Genomic DNA, 18,410 nt, shown 5'->3' on the forward strand with positions numbered 1-18,410 from the left:
ATCCAGCTGTGTGGTTAAAGGCATTTAGCCATGTGAGATTGGGCCATAGTGTTAGAATCACAGACTTCTAAGTACTTTTAGCCTTCATAAGCAAACTACTTCTATTTAAATAAATTGTATAAATTTTATTTGTGTTACAGTCAAACAAGCCCTTAAGATATTTTCACTTTTGAAAGGGGCCTAGTGTGATGCAGAAAACATTTACAAACAAATCTGAGGGAGAATAAAGTCAATGGGCACATTCTTAAAAAAAAAATCAATGGCTACTGGCTGGAAATATGTGTATTTTAGAATGATATAAAGTTGTAATGGGATATACCTAGCATATAAATATTATCTATCTTTCCAAGATTATTTTCCAGTACCTTTTTTTTTTTTTTTTTGGTTTTTCGAGACAGGGTTTCTCTATAGTTTTGCGCCTTTCCTGGAACTCACTTTGTAGACCAGGCTGGCCTCGAACTCACAGAGATCCGCCTGGCTCTGCCTCCCGAGTGCTGGGATTAAAGGCGTGCGCCACCACCGCCCGGCTTATTTTCCAGTCCCTTTAAATAGGAGGATTCTGCCATGGATGCACTGAGATGGGTTTTTTTTAATCTTTTGCTTTGATAGATTCCTCATTTTTATTGTTGCATAAGGCGAAGTTTGAATTTTATTTATTTTAAAAGAATTTGAGAAATTTGTACAGAATGGCTGGATTTATAAAACAGGCTTCTAGCAAACATATCAGTTAATAAACTAAGAGAACACTCCCTTTACAGATATGCCTAAAAAACTGATAGAAAGACTTGATGGATGTGTTTTAAATGTGAAATTATTATTGTTTTTTTTTTATTTAGAAGACTTCATTGGCTTTTTGCACAAGGACAATGAGATTTAAGGTATAGGCTGTTGTTCTGTTAGACCCAAAGCAGGGCAACAGTAGAAGCTTGTTTGACTATGCACACCCAAATGAAAGCCAAAAAGATGGAGGCCAAAGCCTTACAGGGCCAAGGTAAACAGTAAACGGGGGAATTTGGTGTGTGCGTGTGGTGAGCATTAGGGTCAGCAGCTGTTAGGACAGGCTTTTTCTTTTTCTTCTTAAATAAGTTGATGTGAAGCATGGCCTTCTGCCCCTGAATTTCCCATGGGGCCTAGTATAGAACATGTTATTAAGCATGAAATGGTTGTACTGTAAAACTCAGGGCTGCTGAGGCCAGAGGGGTTTTAATGGGGACCACAGGAAGATAGTACAGTCCATGTTGCCTGCTGAGGGATTCATTTTCAACTTGAACATGGGCTGGAATTCATTCTCCTAGCCAAAAAGCAGTAGAATACAGACTTTCTCTGCAACTGCTACGGTTCTGGCAGAGTGGCAGACAGCGCTCAGAGAGGACTGGGTTCCTGGCTGCTCAAATAGAGACACAAGTCAGTCCCTGGTAATAAATACTGGCAGGAGCCATGTGAGCCGACAGCAAGAAATGAAACAGCCTTCGTGTTTAACTCTGTACAGTTGAGAAGACTACGCTAAAACCTGAAAAGCTGAGCATCTTCTACTCTTAGAAATAAATATGACACAAAGAAGTAGTGATCACAGGATAGAGGAGCTAAGGCTGTGAAGAACAGGGCATGTGCCACAAACAGGCAACACATCCAGTTTCCTCTGTGCTGCACCCAGACCGGCGCTGATCTCTGTAATATAGAATTTGAGAGGAATTTCCGCACTCAGTCTTCCTTGTTTGGTATATGTTCTTACCTCGGTGAAAATGAATTGTAAAACCATTTCTTTTCTTTTTTCTTTTTCTTTTCTTTTTTTGGTTTTTCAAGACAGGGTTTCTCTGTGTAGCTTTGTGCCTTTCCTGGATCTAGCTCTGGCTTCGAACTCACAAAGATCTGCCTGGCTCTGCCTCCTGAGTGCTGGGATTAAAGGCATGCACCACCACCACCCGGCGTAAAACCATTTCTTAAGTTGATGCTTTTCTCAAAGAGACTTGAAGCACAGAAACCTCCTAGGTAGCCTCAATGTTAGAAGTGTGAACCTAGCAATCAGTGGGCATGATGCTGTATTGGACTTTAGCACACCAGCACAGCTTTGTGTTATAGTGTATTCCTCTATGAAAGTGTATTCTTACAGAATGTGATCCATGAACAGTCAGTTGACAAACATGGTTATTCAATCAATATCTGATGACTATTCTCACAACCTCATATAGTAATTTATAGAAATCTTTTTCCTTTGAGGTTATCTCTAAAATAAAATATGATAAGGCTTCCCACTGATCTGTCAACATCTAAAAGAAAAAGCTAGCCAGTGAGATGGTTCATCCATGCCTCCGAACTTGACGATGTGAGTTCAGTACCCAGGGCCCTAGGTTGCAAGGAGAGAACTAACCCCTGTGAGTTGTCCCTTAACCTCCACACGCACATGTCCAAACATCTAAACACACACACACACACACACACACACACACACACACACACACACACACACACGGGGGGGGGGGCGCAAGAGAGAAATGAATGAGTGAATGAATGAATAAATAAATATATAATAAAGTTAAAAAAGTAGGATAAGAATAGATGCTTGATGACCCTGGAATTGAAAGTAAAAATGAGCTAGCTATTAATAAGCCTCCGAGGGTACTATTTGATGCAGTTTGATTACTCAGGCTCCAAGTTTGACACCACAGACAAAATAACCTTGTCAGTCACTCAGAGTCTGTGAATGTCAGATAGGCTAACTTCTGTTCTCTAAACACATAAGAGGCTACAAAATGCCAAATTTGTTTATTTACTCTTTTGTGACTAAGAATGGTTAGTCACAAGTGACACAAAAATCAAATGTCAAGTTACTTAAGCACAAAGAAAACACATTGATTCCGATAAGCTTTGTGGAATCAAATGTTTGAAAGTGTAGCTTCATTTGTAGATACACTGATAATATGATTGATTTTTGGTCTTCTTGAGACAAGGTGTCATGTAGCCCAGGCTGGCCTCACACTCCTTAAGCAGAGGAGAATGAACTTGAACTCTGTTTCTCCTGCCCTGCCCTCCCAAATGCTGGGACTAGAGGCATGCACCACCATTCCTCATTATGATCTCTGTTTTTAACTTACAAGATTAACTATTCACATCCAATATTGGAAGAGATAACTTCTCTCTCTCAAAATACTGAATTTTGTAATGAATTCCACAGGGTGAAATGAGGTCACCTCATTTAGCAGAGTAGAGAGATGGAATATACCAGTTCATATTACCCAGTCCTATTATTCAAGGTAAGGTCAGCCTGCTGACTGTGTGGGCTGACAGGAGGGATTAAATATTCCCCAAGGAAAAATTCCTGTGTTATTAAAAAGCAAAAAAGATGGAAGAGCAGGTCTATCATATTATGAGAAGCCTCGGGATAAAATACACTCCCCAGCATGGTCAGTATAGTCTTCTAGGCAAGTTAAACAGTGAATGTGAACAATTGGCATGGGGCCTTCTTTACTCTTCTCTAACTTACCTTTCCATATCTTGAACTTGTGATTAACACAGCCTCCTGAACATCATATAAATAAACCTGCTACAAGATGCCAGTGGATGTATAAAGAATAAGCATGTGTGAATGGGGCCTTGCAGTTCTCTTTCTTCTGATGCTCCTTGGGATGGCCACACCCATCAGATATAGTAGATCTTAATATGTGGTCCTGCAACCACCAGAAGGTGCTAGCATGTTTATTAGATATACAAATGCCCAGGACAACCTTTGCCCTCAAGAATCAAAACTCTGAGACTGAGGGCCAGCTACATTTTCTAGTTGATTTTGAAATGAACCGAAGTTTGGAAAACACTCGTTTCAGGGGCATTCCCAAGCTTCTAAGACTTCAAGCCTGCTCAAGTGGTACTGTTTTCTTCTCCCCCACCCTTTCCTTCTCTTCTCTTCTCCTCTTTTCTCTCCCCTCTCCTCTCCTTTCTCCCCTCCCCTCTTTTTCTTTCCCCTCCCCTCCTTTCCTTTTAGTTTTTGAGATAAGGCCTCCTGTAGCCCAAGGTGACCTTAAACTCTCTCTGCAGCCAAAGACAGTATTGGACTCCTGATCCTCCTATTTTTACCTCCCTAGGTATGGGATGTCAGAGATGGGCCTGCTTGAGGCAGTACCCATAGCGCCTTCTGTCCGCATGCCGGGCTGGCACCCTACCACTCTCAGGCACATCAGGCTTAATGGCCCTGCTTCTGAGTGGCTAAAGACACATCAGCACCTTGTCACTTTATCTGACAGTCTCTGTGACTGTTCCTAAGATCCCTGGGAAACAAGCTCTACTACAGAGGCCTCGGTCTGTGACCTCAGCTATGTCGCTGACATGGATTAGTGTGAGAAACATCTCTATATCCCTGAATATTTGCTTTAAAAATATGTTCTAACTCTTTGCCTCAGTGTATGCCACTTGGACCAGTGTTATGTGATCTTGAAATAAAAAAAATTTTTTTTCATCTTATTTTAAGGCTGTCCTCTGCCAAAAATATTTATGGCTTTTCCAGTTTTGCCAGGGAAATCTTCAGGGGTTTGGTTCATAGCAAGCCAATGTGTGCAGGTTAAGAAGGCTGTGGAAAAATCTGAACCATGCTGTTTCCCGGTCAGAATTCAGGCCCCAACCTAAAAGGAAGAAGGGAATGAATACTCAAATGAGGAACAGTTAATTTCTCCTGGAATATTTTAAAGGTTTATCAATCCCATAAATAGATTATACTAAGGCTTTAGGGGGAAAATGGTGAGTTGGGTAATGCTTAAATACTAGCCTGTTTGAAAACCTTCACCTCTTTAGGATGTTACTTCCTTGGTAATCTCCAGCTGTTTACTCTAGTTGAGATACATCCTGAATCTTCTTAATAGCTATTGTTATATATTAATACTATGTGGCCTTTTAAATAGGCTTCTACTAAAATTATTTCTTTTGCTACCTTTACATTTAAAGAATGAATACATAACAACACATTTTAGACTGAGTTTTATTTTTTAAGATTTATTTATTTTACTGTTATTGTGTATATGTGTTTTGCCTGCAGCTCTGTATATGCACTATCTGCATGAATTTCCCTCGGAAGTCAGAAGTAGGCATTGAATCCCCTAGAACTGGACTTACAGATGGTTGTGAGCTGTCATGTAGGTACTGAGAATGGAACCCAGTGTAGCAGGAATCTTAACAGGTCTTATTAATAAAATCAAACCTGAGGCCAGTTATTGGGGTGAATGCTGGAAGATCAGAGAAGCAGAACAAGCCACAGCTACCTCACCTTGCCAGTTCCTCAGCTGATTGTGTTTCTTCAGACTGGAAGCTTCTGAGTCCTCATCCAAATGGATCTCAGCTGAACTGTGTTGTTCAAAGCCTAACAGCTTAACCAGCCAAATGCTTCTAGTTTCTGGTCTTCACGCCTTATATATCTTTTTGCTTTCTGCCATCACTCCCTGGGATTAAAGGCTCACTTATTGGGATTAAAGGCGTGAGTCACCATGCCTAGCTATTTCCAGTGTGGCCTTGAACTCACAGAGATCCATGCCTCCAGAAGGCTAGGATTAAAGGTGTGAGTGCCAACATTTTCTAGCCTCTGTATCTAGTGGCTGTTCCATTCTCTGACCCCAGATAAGTTTATTAGGGTGCACAATATTTTGGGGAACATAATACCACCACAACCCAGGTCCTCTGCAAGAGCAGCAAATGCTCTTAACTGCTGAGCCATCTCTCCAGCCCCAGGTTTTATTCTCTTTTCTTTGAAGTGGTAACAATTTATGTAATTGGATGTATGCCTGAGATTTTGCTGAGTTTATTGTAATATTTTGTACAATATCTTCCTTTACAAAAATGATGCTAACTTAGGACAACACATAAAACAGAGAGATGTATTGAAATGGAGGTTATACCTTTTAAAGTTCATATTTATAATTTCATTTTCCTAGGATCTGTAAGTCTGAGATTATGGAAGGACAAGCTGTTATAATAAAATACTGCGATTAATAATGTATTTCCAGGATGGGGGGATGGCTCGGGGGTGAAGCACTTGCTTTACAAGGGTGAGAACCGAGTTCACAACCCACCTAAAGTGGGCTACCATGATAGTGGTAGATCTCGACTATAATTCCAAGGCTCCTGTGGCAAGAAGGGATAGCCTGACTCTCACCTCAGTGATGAGATCCTGTTTTAGACATGGTAGAAGGTAAGGACGAATACTCAAGGCTATCCTCTGACATCCACATGAATGTTTGATACAGGGGTGCATGCACACTGCACACATTAATAAAAAACATCTCAGAAACCCCATCTTCTCTAGCATCAAAGCTGCTGTGGTACCCATGGCATCTCTTTCTGTCTCCCTTAGTTGTCCATTGCATGAGCACTTCGGGACAGTTCACATCTCCATGTGGACCCATCCTCTGGCATCCTTCACATTTCTGTGGCTCATTTCACTTTTAGTGTCATGAGATTATGAGATGGCCTGTCTTATTAGATTAAACAACACAGATTCTCTCCTTCTTTACTCATAGTGGTAGGGAGTTTTTGTTCCTTTTGATTTATTGATTTGGTCTTCTTTTTCCAAAAAGTCTATCACAATCTTTCTCCCTCCCTCCCTCCCTCCCTCCCTCCCTCCCTGCCTCCCTCCCTTTCTCTCCTTTCTTTTCTTTTGAGACACTCAGCCCAGGCAGACCTCTAACGGAGTATGTAGCCAAAGATTGAAGCCCTGCCCTTCCCTCCCTAGTGGGCTTTGGAGGCCTTTACTACCACATTCAGTTCATGCAATATTAGAGTTTAAACCCAGAACTTCATTCATGCTTTATTCACTGGAAAACATTTCCAGCCCCTTTTATTTGTCATCTTACTTTAAAAACACCAATTTTCTAGTTAGCATACAAAACAGTGGATTTCACTATGATATTTTCATGCACATATGTCATTGTGTTTTGCTTATTCCCACCCCACCTCCTACTCTCCTGTGTCCTTTGCCACTTGCTCTGTCCTTCCCTGTAGCCACCGTTCTGCTTCCCTATCATATATAGAAACATATACAACACATACACACATGTCAATAGACTGTTCATATGGTAGAGAAGGTATGCATTTCCCAAGGCTTTGCTTCTTTCCTCCCTCTGTATTGCATGGCATGAGTGCGTCAGTCAAAGGACCACTTTGTGGAACTGGTTATCTCTTCCTAGCTTCCTGTACTTTTGGGGATCAAGCACCTTTACTTATGGAGCTATCCAGCCCATTCTCACAAGCATGCTCTTCAAGCATGAATCCCTTTTCTGTTTTGTATTGTGTTTGAGAGGTAAAGAGGTCACCAAATTTTAATTTTTTTTTAGGTGTTATGGTATTCAACTTTTCATTACTATAACAAAATACCTGTGATAACCAACTAAATAATAGGTTTACTTTGGTCAGTAGCTTGGGAGGTTTCAGCTCATGATGATTTGACTCCAATGTGGGTGTACTGTCATGTGGTGGGCATGTGTGACAGTTCCAAATTCCTCTGCTCATCACTGGCAAAAACAAAGAGGGAGACATTTGGGTCCTACTACACTCCTCAAGTCACAGCCCAGTGACAAAAATTCTTCCTGTCAGGCCCCACTTCTTAAAAGTCCCATTATCTCTGAATAGTATCAAACTGGGTGCCAAGCCTTAAAATACTGGCTGTTGGGGAAATTCCAGATGAAACCATAGCAGGCAGGCCCCTGCTATGTACATTCTGACATGGCCATGTGTTTTGTGAGAACGGTCATGTATTTTAAATACACTATTAGCCAACCCACTTGATGTGGCTAGGGACTCTAGGACTTTCCCTCCTGGATTCTGAGAACATACAGAAACAGAACAGGTTAGATCATTTAGGTCATGTCACTTCATCAGTTAATATCTAGGTTACCCTTTCTGGGGCCCAGAGAAGGGCTAGGGTAAGTTGGCTTTGGGAGTGAATGAGTCCTCTGGCTATGTCATTCATTGATACCCAAGTATGCTTCACAAGAGAGGAGCCATATTTCTAAAGTTAAGAAACCTAAATAAGAAGATCACAACCACAACCTAAGATGGGACTGAGCTTGTAGCTCAGTTGGGAGAGGTCTTGTTTAGCAGGCACATGGCCCTCAGCTGGCTGCCCAGCACAGCAAAACCAGATGTAATGGTGCAGACCTATATTTCTAGTACTTGGGGAGGTGGATGCAGGAGGATCAGAAATTCGAAGTTTTCCTGGGTTACATAGTAAGCTCAAAGCTCCCCCTCCTGCCAGTATATAAGACCCTCTCTCAAATAAAACAGAAAAGGACTAAAGTCAGTGTAAAATGCTTTGTTGAATGGAATGCTGCACTTCAGAAGGAGCCAGGAGCTGCTGGCTAGAAAATGGAATCCAGAGACATTGAAGAACCGTTCAGGAGCTCACAGGGGGTCACAGGAACACCGCTTGTCTGTCATAGTGGTCTGTTCTTGCTCAAGGAAAAGGAATTTTTGAGGAAAGCAATGTTTTGTTTCTATTATCTGGTGCTTAGGAGTTCCTTGGATTTGACTTTTGATAACATTGTTCCTTCTCATTGAATGCAACTTTGACCAGTGCCAAATCAATCCTGCATCACTTAGTTTAACCTTTTCCTTTCTTCTAGAGGATGCTTCTCTGTGTTGTATTTGACTACAACATCCGTCCCCATCCTTCCCCCACCACGAAGGCTTGCCTCTCTAGTAAACCTTTCTAAATGTCTGTCTTCTGCTAAAGCAGCATCAAAGAAGGGCTGTCTTGCACTCCTCCTAAAGCTTTCCTGTTGTTACAGATTTCTCTCTTCTGCAGCTTGGTCCTAAAAGATTTTACCCTACATTCAGGACTCATCATGTGTGGATGAAGAAAGACTCCAAACACAGACACTCTCTGTTTGCAGACAGGAGCTAGAGCATTTCCAGCAAAGCTGAGATTTGATGAGAGGGTTACTCACACTACTGCTACAGTATGTCCCTTGAGCTATCCAGCTAATTTGTTGTTTATTCTATAAAGGAGTGACCAAGCCAGTGTCACTTCTATACACACACACACACACACACACACACACACACACACACACACGAGCGCACACATGCACACCAAAAACAAAAGAAGGATTAGTGAGAGAAGCCATTTTTTAAATCTAGGTAGCAATGGGACTTTGGGTCTTGACTGACAGTCACTGCTCACTCTTTTACAAGTCATTCTGTGGTTTTCTTCTAGTCAGCACTTTTTCTGGGAAGTCTGTAGTCTAGTTGGGTAATACATACCTAGGTGTGTGAGGGGGATCTAAGCTGTAACTTGTCCAGTCTTTTCAGGCTACCCCATAGGATGTAAGCACTGAAAAGTAACATCATTGAATTCTTTTTCTTTTTTTTTGAGGGGGAAAAAGGGTTTATTTGGCTTACACTTCCATATAACTGTTCATCATAGAAGGAAGTCAGGACAGGAACTCAAGCAGGGTAGGAATTGGAGGCAGGAGCTAATGCATAGGCCTTGGAAGGGTGCTGGCTTGCTCTATATGGCTTGCTCAGCCTGCTTTCTTTCTTTCTTTTTCATTTTTATTTATTTATTTATTTTTCTGTTATCAGCTTGATATAGTATAAATTCTTATCTTAATAGTGAAATGTTTCATTGAGGCTTGCCCAGTGATTGAGCAAAAGCAAAACTTATTATAAGCCAGAGTCATCCTAGGGTCTCCCCCCCCCCCCCCCCCCGCTAGGTAGCCTCCCTGGTTCTGTGGGTGGCAGTCTGATTGTCCTTAGCTTTACATCTAGTATCCACTTATTCTGGGTTTGGGTTACCTCACTCAGGATGATACTTTCTAGTTCCATCCAATTGCCTGCAATTCACACTGTCATTGTTTTTCTCTGTTGAGTAGTACTCCATTGTGTATATGTACCACATTTTCTTAATCCATTCTTCAGTTGACGGGCATCTAGGTTGTTTCCAGGTTCTGGCTATTACAAATAGTGCTGCTATGAACATAGTTGAGCATGTATCTTTGTGGTATGATTGAGCATTCCTTGGGTATATGCCCAAGAGTGGTATGGCTGGGTCTTGAGGTAGATCAATTCCCAATTTTCTGAGAAACCGCCATACTGATTTCCACAGTGGTTGTACAAGTTTGCACCCCCACCAACAGTGGAGGAGTGTTCCCTTTGCTCCACATCCTCTCCAACATTGACTGTCATCAGTGTTTTTGATCATAGCCATTCTGACAGGTGTAAGGTGGTATCTCAGAGTCATTTTGATTTGCATTTCTCTGATGACTAAGGATGTTGAGCATTTCTTTAAATGTCTTTCAGCCTTTTGAGATTCTTCTTTTGAGAATTCTCTGTTTAGCTCTTAAGGCCATTTTTGAATTCTTAGTTCAGCCACATTCCTTCCTGCTTCTCTCGTGCAGCAGCAACCCTACCTATCTCTTCTGTATTATAATCAACACAGTGATTTTTTTCTTTGCCTCCTGCTTCCAGCCTGATATGCACAGTGTGACTTGGAAGCCACCAGATTTAGACGTAGTGATATCCCGACCGTGCCCTTGGGTGGAGGATCTGTTGTATTCACGCTCTTTTCCCCAGGTATCCAACATCCTATCAAGCCAGCACCTTCTGTCCTGCCACACTGTGCTTGAGCTGCTCCCTCTGCAGCCAGCATGAAGTCAAAGACACTAGTAATTACAGCATACAGCGGCATAACAGGAGAACCAACTATGCACATTAGAGTGATAAAAAAAAAATACTTGTAAAAGGAGGCATGAGTCCAAGACCAACTGCAACCATGCTATGCTGTTAACTTCAGAATCATATTGTGTCATCTGTTCTGATGACTGGACCATTACCATTTCTTAAACCACATTATTGTTCCTCTATGGGACATTATTATTTGGTCACCAAAGTTTTGGATATGGGAGAACCCAGACCAGAGAAGAGGAAATGAGACAAAAGGAAGGTGACCTGGTGGCCTCCCCACTGTCAGGACCTCTTAAGTGAGGACACGAAAAGGCGGCAAAGAATGTGAACTGGTTATGAAAGGCTCAGGGACAGAGCAGAACTTGTGCTAACAGAGAGCTGTCTGTTCAGACTCCGCTCGGTTCTACCGCTTGGATGCAGGAGAGGTCTTATTTTAGCCGTCAGCTCATAGATTGGTTAGATTATGACCATTTTCATTGAAAGGCAGCTGAGAAAATACACGCCAATTACTCCCAGTGGCCACTGGACTCAAGTTGCATTTTCATTCATTAATGATTAGGGATTGGACTTTTGTGAGAGGGGATGTTGAACCCTCTTTCTTTCTCTCTCTGTTAACACCTCCTTCACAGAGGTGTTGTGAGGATTTCTGCCTGTGTGGTAATGGCATTCAGTAGCCTCTTTGGAATTTCCCAGCAGGAAAAAAAAGGTGTTATAAAAATTCAAAATAAAAAAATATGCTACTAATAATAAAGATGTTGATCTTGAAATGTTATATGAAAACCAGAGACTGGAAATTCAAATTTTGTAATGGAATGCACTAAAGCTGGGATCTCTTCAGATCCTAGGACTTCAGCCGGGGTGGGCCCAGGGAGGACATGGATGGAAGACGCCTCAGGATGTGGTGGTGGTGAGTCAGGAGGTGGCCCTCTTCCATCCCGAGGTGGTCCTGGGCCAATTCCCAACCTGGAGCTGCAGAGCACACTGCTACAAGAGAACCATCTATTGGATGAGATCCAAGACTGGGGTTCTGACCACTGTGCTCATTACAAATTCTAGGGCAGTTTTACAAGGTTAGGGGTATATTCTTGTGCTCTACAGTCTGGTTCTAGCTGAACGGCAATATTAACTTTGTATGAAAATCTAGAAAATGAGGATATATAGATTTTGTAGGAAGCTGACTTACATTTCTAGGGGAGAAAATTTAGACAAATGGACTTAAATTGTGATCTTGACCTCTTCTTTTATGAACTAGCAATAAGTCACCTGTTTGGGTGACTTATTTTAAAAAAAAAGCCAGGATGTGAGTGTATTTGTATAAAAAATTCTCCTTTCACAAAAATCACTATATAGTAAGGGTAAATTGAAAGACCCTTCTAATGTTAATACAAGACACTGAAATAAATTGACCTTTGAAGGTCTCTTCTGGGCTTTCATTCAAGAGCCGAGACACGGAATAGGATACATGGTGAATGACAACAATAATTTCAATTTAGAATAGTCAGAGGCATTCTCTATCTACTCTTTCCAGAATTCTTAGTTAAGTGAACCTGTAAGTTTGCCTACAATACTAATTATATAGCAATAGCCAAATCAGTAATGTAATATTACTTCTTTATAGTAAATGGACTAAAAGTTTTCATTGATGGATCCTTAGGAAAGCATAGAGAGAGACACAGCAAGAGAGACAGAGGCAGAGAGACAGAGACACAGAGAGACAGAGACAGAAAGGAGACAGGCAGACAGGAGATAGAAACACAGAGAGAGACAGAGAGACAGACAGGAGACAGACAGACAGACAGACAGACACACACACACACATACACACACACACACACACACACACACAGAGTGAGAGAGAGAGAGAGAGAGAGAGAGAGAGAGAGAGAGAGAGAGAGAGAGAGAGAAACACCAATGTAAAAATTAAGAAAGAAAACCCTTTCACACATTCTTAGATCCACCCATGGGTCACCTGTTTTCCTTTCTTCCATGTCTCACCTGTTCTTCTTACTAAACTTCAAATACTCCATTTCTAGATTTGGAGCTAAAAGAAATCCTTGCACCTAAGCTTTGTATGTAATTGCCATCTCTGTGGAAAGTTACTGTGGTTCTGTGGTTTGGGAGAGTGAAAGGCATGCTTCATAATTTCAGGCAAGACCAACTCTGGAGAGCTAAGAGGTGCTCTCTCCGACCATCCTGAGCGGGTGGGGCTCAGATCAAGGACCCCAGGTAATGCTGACTCCTCCCCCTCTCTCTCTGTATCTGTCTCTATGTTAAATATTCAAGGATAAATATTAGATCATTTATAAACATGGATTACATTTTTCTATAATTTGTGGAGGTGATTCTTTTTAAAATGCTGCATTTTAACACTTTTACTCTACTCATACAACAGCTAATGTGTATCATGTTAAAGTCAATCACACATCTCATAGTCATAGCTGAGATGGCCCCTTTGATGCTGATATTTAGAGACAGGCAAGAATTTGGGAGACACTACAATAAACCATAGAATTCTATGAGATTGAATGCAGCTATAAACACAATGAATCTTAAAATATGTGATATAGGATGGTCACTAAGGGACAGCCTCTTTAGATTTATTTAAAGATGCAACATGTGTGTGATGTGGACTCGGGAAACCTGGGGTTGGACTGGCTCAGGCTTGCCTTATATGAAGCACTTAAAAATCTCGTGTCTATTTTTGTGTATTTACCCAACCAGGACACTTTCGTCTGTGTTCCCAGGCTCTTGTACTTCACCGTGAACTATGTTAATACATCGTGTTTGAAAGCAAAGAATAAAAAGCACATTTAAATACTTGCAAGCATTGCTTTTAAGGAAAAACTTCTGTACAATGGACAAGATATTAAAAAATTCTTTTAAACATCTAAGACATGAATGTTGTTTCATAGATGGGACTCATTTCTTGTTTCATAAAACAAAATGAGAAAACTATCTATATAATCAATAACAACATGGATACTGCTGGATTCAACCTAGATGTAGTTTCCAGTTCCTTTAGTATAAATGTAAACATGGTAAATGAAAACATACACACATATATTTTATTATTTTATTTCCTCTCTCTCTCTCTCTCTCTCTCTCTCTCTCTCTCTCTCTCTCTCTCTCTCTCTTACCTTACAGGTCCTTTGTGTATATATCATGACTTTCAGTTTAGTGTTTTTATGGGATTCCAGAGTGTGCAAATGAGTGACCCACTGGTCTACATCTGTTTCTTGTGCCTTTTCTTGGGCTCCTTTCCTTCTGTTTGCTTTGCCTTATCCTGATGTGTTAGTTTTTGTTTTATCCTATTTTATTATTAATTATATTGTAATTAATTATGTTAATAATATTATAATTATCCCTTATAAGCCTGCTTTTCTTTAATGAGAGATAGAAAGGGGCTGATCCAGATGGAAGGGGAGGTGGGGAGGAACTGGGAGGAGTAGAGGGAAGGGAAACTGTCATCAGGATGTATTATGTGAGAAAAAAGTCTATTTTCAATAAAGGAAAAACAAATAAAAAGACACAGGCACCAGAAAAAGAAAAGGAAAAGGAAAACAGCAATTGTTTTGCCTGTTTGTTTTGCATTAGCAAACCTGGACTGGAGCTGTCAGTCATGTTGATGGACAAGCTGACAAGGAGTTGCATGGGAAAGGAACAATGACCATAGTGTCCAGAAAATCACTAAGGGCATGCTGTTAGGTGGAGTTAGGACTTCCTGCAGTCCAGAAGTGAGACTAAGAAGCATATCTGAGGTGAGGCCAGTTCACCTCAGAGAAAGGGTGGCTTCCTTATGTTAACAATGCTCCAGTTCCCACAAGCATTTGAGGTAGATGGACTCCAAAGCAGTACACTGAGGAAAAAGTCTTTCAACACGTTTGAGATCGTGAGATATTCACATGCAGACAAGTAGAATTGGATTGGCCATTGCACACCATCAGCAAAAGTTAACTCACAACGTGGGGATGGTTTCCGCACAGGTATGAGGACCACATAAAAGTCAGTTGTGGGGGCACATGTCTATAACACCAGTGTGGGGTATGGGATAGGGAGAGGTAGACCCTGGGAGCTCCCAGGCAACCTGAAGTAGCTGAGAGGTGAAACAGATTCAGTGAGACCTCATCTTGCAAAGTAAAGTGGCAAAGGGACTGGAGAAGCTGTCACGATGTCAGCCTCTGGCCCCCACCACATACTCCTACATGGGTGTGCACATCTGCACACATTCACACACTCACACACACCTGAAATTAAACAAAAATAATAAACTCTAAGTGAACAAAAGACTTAAATGTCATAACTAAAAGTACCAAACACTTAGGAGGAACACAGGACACATTTTCATGGCCTGGATTTGGCAGTGGGTTCTCATAATAACGAAAACACATGCAGGAGAGGAAAATAATAAAGATTAAATAGACTTTGTAAAACAGGATACTATCGAGAAAGGAAAATGCAAGCCAAATAAGAGTAGGAAGGATTTTTCAGCCCCGGGTGCTGAGTGATAAAGAACTCCTATGGTATTGTATTAGTTCAATGGGAGATTTCTTTCTGTCAAAAAAAGGACAAAGAGTAACATATACTGTAATATGGAGAAATCTTAGAAATGCACTAAGGGGAAGAAGTCAGATATGAAAGGCTCATACATTTGTGATCACTATAAAGTATGAATATCCCGGTACTTAAATCCATAGAGTTGGAAATCAGATTGTTTGGCAGGGTCTGGGAAGGTGTGACGTAAGAAGTGTTTGCTAATGCGCACAGTGTTTGTTTTAGCAGGTGACCCAGAGTTAGGCAAGTAATGGACTTATGGTGTTATGACTATGTCATCAGCCTGGCAGTGTATACTTCACAGGGGTGAGCCTCATAATGTGTAATTTATATCTCTCTGTGTGTGCATATATGCACACACGTGCACCATATTGCACTTATAGTAGTCAGAAGACGATGTGTGTAAATTGGTTCTCTCCTTCACTTATGTGGCAATCAAGAATTGAATTCAGACTTGTATGACAAACACCTTTACTGGCGGAGCCATCCTGCTGGCCCTGGTTATGGAGAAAAAAATGTAGGGACTGGAGAGATGGGTTACAGGCCAAGAGATACTTAGTGCTCTTGCAGAGGACCTGGGTTTGGTTCCGAGCACCTACATGGCAGCTCAGAACAAACTGTAACTTCAATTCCAGAGTATCCAGTGTTCTCTCCACAGATATCTGCATTCACATGGTACACATAAAACATAAAGTCATGGGTGGATTCACACACACACACACACACACACACACACACACACCTTAAAAATAAAATAAAAAAACAAAAGTGGTGAGATTTCTCAGCTTTGGGAATTTTCATGCTTAAGGACTTTGGTTAGGTAGAAGATAGTCGGTGACGCTTTACCCCTTAGACGCTAGTGCAGACATGGGTGGGACACAGACGGCCTCCTTTAGATCAGGAGGGTATTGGGGATCTATCAGGAGTTGATGACCATTCTGGGAACAAGAATCAGACCTGAGTTCTTGTGTCTTTGCTGCTTTAGTGCCTTAAGTGAATCTCAAATACCCCTGTACCTTAGTTTCCTTCTATATGAAATAAAGATGACGATAAAATTGTCACTGACATCACATCCTTTGTGAAAATTAATTAGGACTAGAAGTACAAAATTACTTTTAAAGCTGCCAAGCACAATATAGATGTTATATACTGGGATGTTTCCAGACTTCTGAAACATGTTCTTTCTATGAATGACTTTTGCATCTACTCTATAATTTCCTTCTAATTTTGAATATAAGAACTCCTTAGAGTGCTGTGAAGGAAGTGAGCAGTGGGAGATGGACCACTCAGTACATATTCAGTGTGTAAATTGTCTATGTTCTTTCTTTCTCCCTCCCCTTCCATCCATGGCTTAATTATACACATTTTTGTGCCTATGAGAATTTCCTCCTAAATGAGAAGTTGGTTCAAAGCAGCCCATCAGCTCTTTGGAACATGGGGAGAATTAGATTTACAGACCAGAGATGTCACTGTGCCCCCATGTACCTTGGTATCCTACTGTCATTTGCATAAAAGTAACAATGTGAGTGCCATTAGAACTCTCTCAGATGAGGAAAACCCACTTTAAATTTCAGTACTGTTGAAAGGCAAAAAAGAGGGCAGTTATAGGTAAGTTTAACCCACGCATTTATCTAAATAAATATGTTCTAGCTGAGAAAATAAAAATCATTCTTATGTTTGAACAGCCTATTATGTGGCCTGGTGTAGTAACCAGAGTAGAGGGGAAGAGATGTTCAAAATTAATAGCCTTAAGGAAGAAGACAGAAGACCAAGTCCCTTTAAGTCAGGCCTTTGCCCACATATTGCTTCCCTTTTGAAATTAGGATCATTTTAAGATTAATTATCATTGGGCAGAAATCAGGTCAGCCAACCTCAAGTCCATCCCACTACCACCATTCACTCATATTTACATTGACAACGTCTATTCATGACGTGTCTGAGATGCCATGAGTCTCCATTGTGATGCAGATTTAGTTTAATCTGTGCTGTGGTTGTCACTAAGGCAGAAGAAGACTAATGCAGTTTAATACAACCAGTTAAACTAGCAGTATAAACACTTTCAAAGCTCTTACCCATACTTACATGATTTACTATCTTTTTTTTATTAGTTAGAACAACAATAAGTCAAAATCAAGTTGAGTTCACAAAACCAAACATTTTATCATTATTTTGGAGATGGTAACAACATACATACTATTTATATTATTACACAAGAATTCAGTTTTCTGGGAATTATAATATTTGCAAATCCAAAGGAAAGAGGTACTGAGGTTATTGGTATTACTGATGAGTCTGATGATCTTGCTGAAGCTCTATGAGACTTGCTATTAAGGGATAGAAGCATTTTCAACTGGGAGGAGGGAAGAAGAGAAGGGCCAAGTGTCTAAGCTGACTTTATCAGGAAGACAATAAAATAACAAGGTTATATTCACTTAAAATATTATATCATTCTGCATGTTCCATGAAGTGGTTAAGATTGGGGAGCCCTGAGCCCACTGCACTTGTCTCCTTAACAAGACAATTCACAGGAACATGTTTTTACCCATGTCCAGTGGCATGCCCTGTAGTGGCATGCTTTCATTTTTAATAGCTGTGTAGATCTACCCTAGCTCTCACATCTCGCTTTCCTGCTTTAACTTTTGTGCTTGTTCATAGTTGCATGCACAAAAGCATTACACATGTTGTTTGGAAATTAAAAGAAGGAACAGTAATGCATGGAAAGCCAGAGACAATAGTGAGTTCTGCAAGCATTCTGTGTTTTCTTCCTGACTATATTTGGAAGTACTAGTAAAGTCTATCGTAACAAAACAGTTATGTTTCTTAGTTTAAATTCAGTTCCTACAATGGTAATTAGAGACTGCGTCATAGAAAACAATGTGAAATATGACCTTTCAGTCATTTACACACAGACATCTATTTCTGAATTTTCCAGTTTATTTGCTACTCAAAGGTATATGTTTAAATTTCATGCCACCCACTCCCATGCCTACAATAAAATGACCATGGACATTTCATCAAGTGTTCAATATATACATTTTAAAAACTCCATGACTAGGCCCTGGGTGGATCTCTGGGAGTCCAATCAACGAGAATGAGGAGGGTTTATATGAGCGAGAATTGTTGAGACCAAGGTTGGATAAAGCACAGGGACAAATAGCCAAATGAATGGAAACACATGAACTATGAACCAATGGCTGAGGGGT

At 40.7% G+C, this 18,410-nt stretch overlaps 1 long non-coding RNA gene across 2 annotated transcripts in view; it reads right to left on the reverse strand.

Annotated features, from left to right (window-relative positions):
• The window catches only part of LOC128099333 (uncharacterized), a 45,441-nt gene that overhangs the window by 21,061 nt on the left and 5,970 nt on the right, over window positions 1-18,410 (reverse strand). The gene's annotated exons all lie outside the window — the stretch shown is intronic.

Source organism: Peromyscus californicus, unplaced genomic scaffold (genome assembly GCF_007827085.1).
Source record: "Peromyscus californicus insignis strain IS unplaced genomic scaffold, ASM782708v3 Scaffold_6__1_contigs__length_162567912, whole genome shotgun sequence".
Taxonomy (NCBI): Eukaryota; Metazoa; Chordata; class Mammalia; order Rodentia; family Cricetidae; genus Peromyscus; species Peromyscus californicus.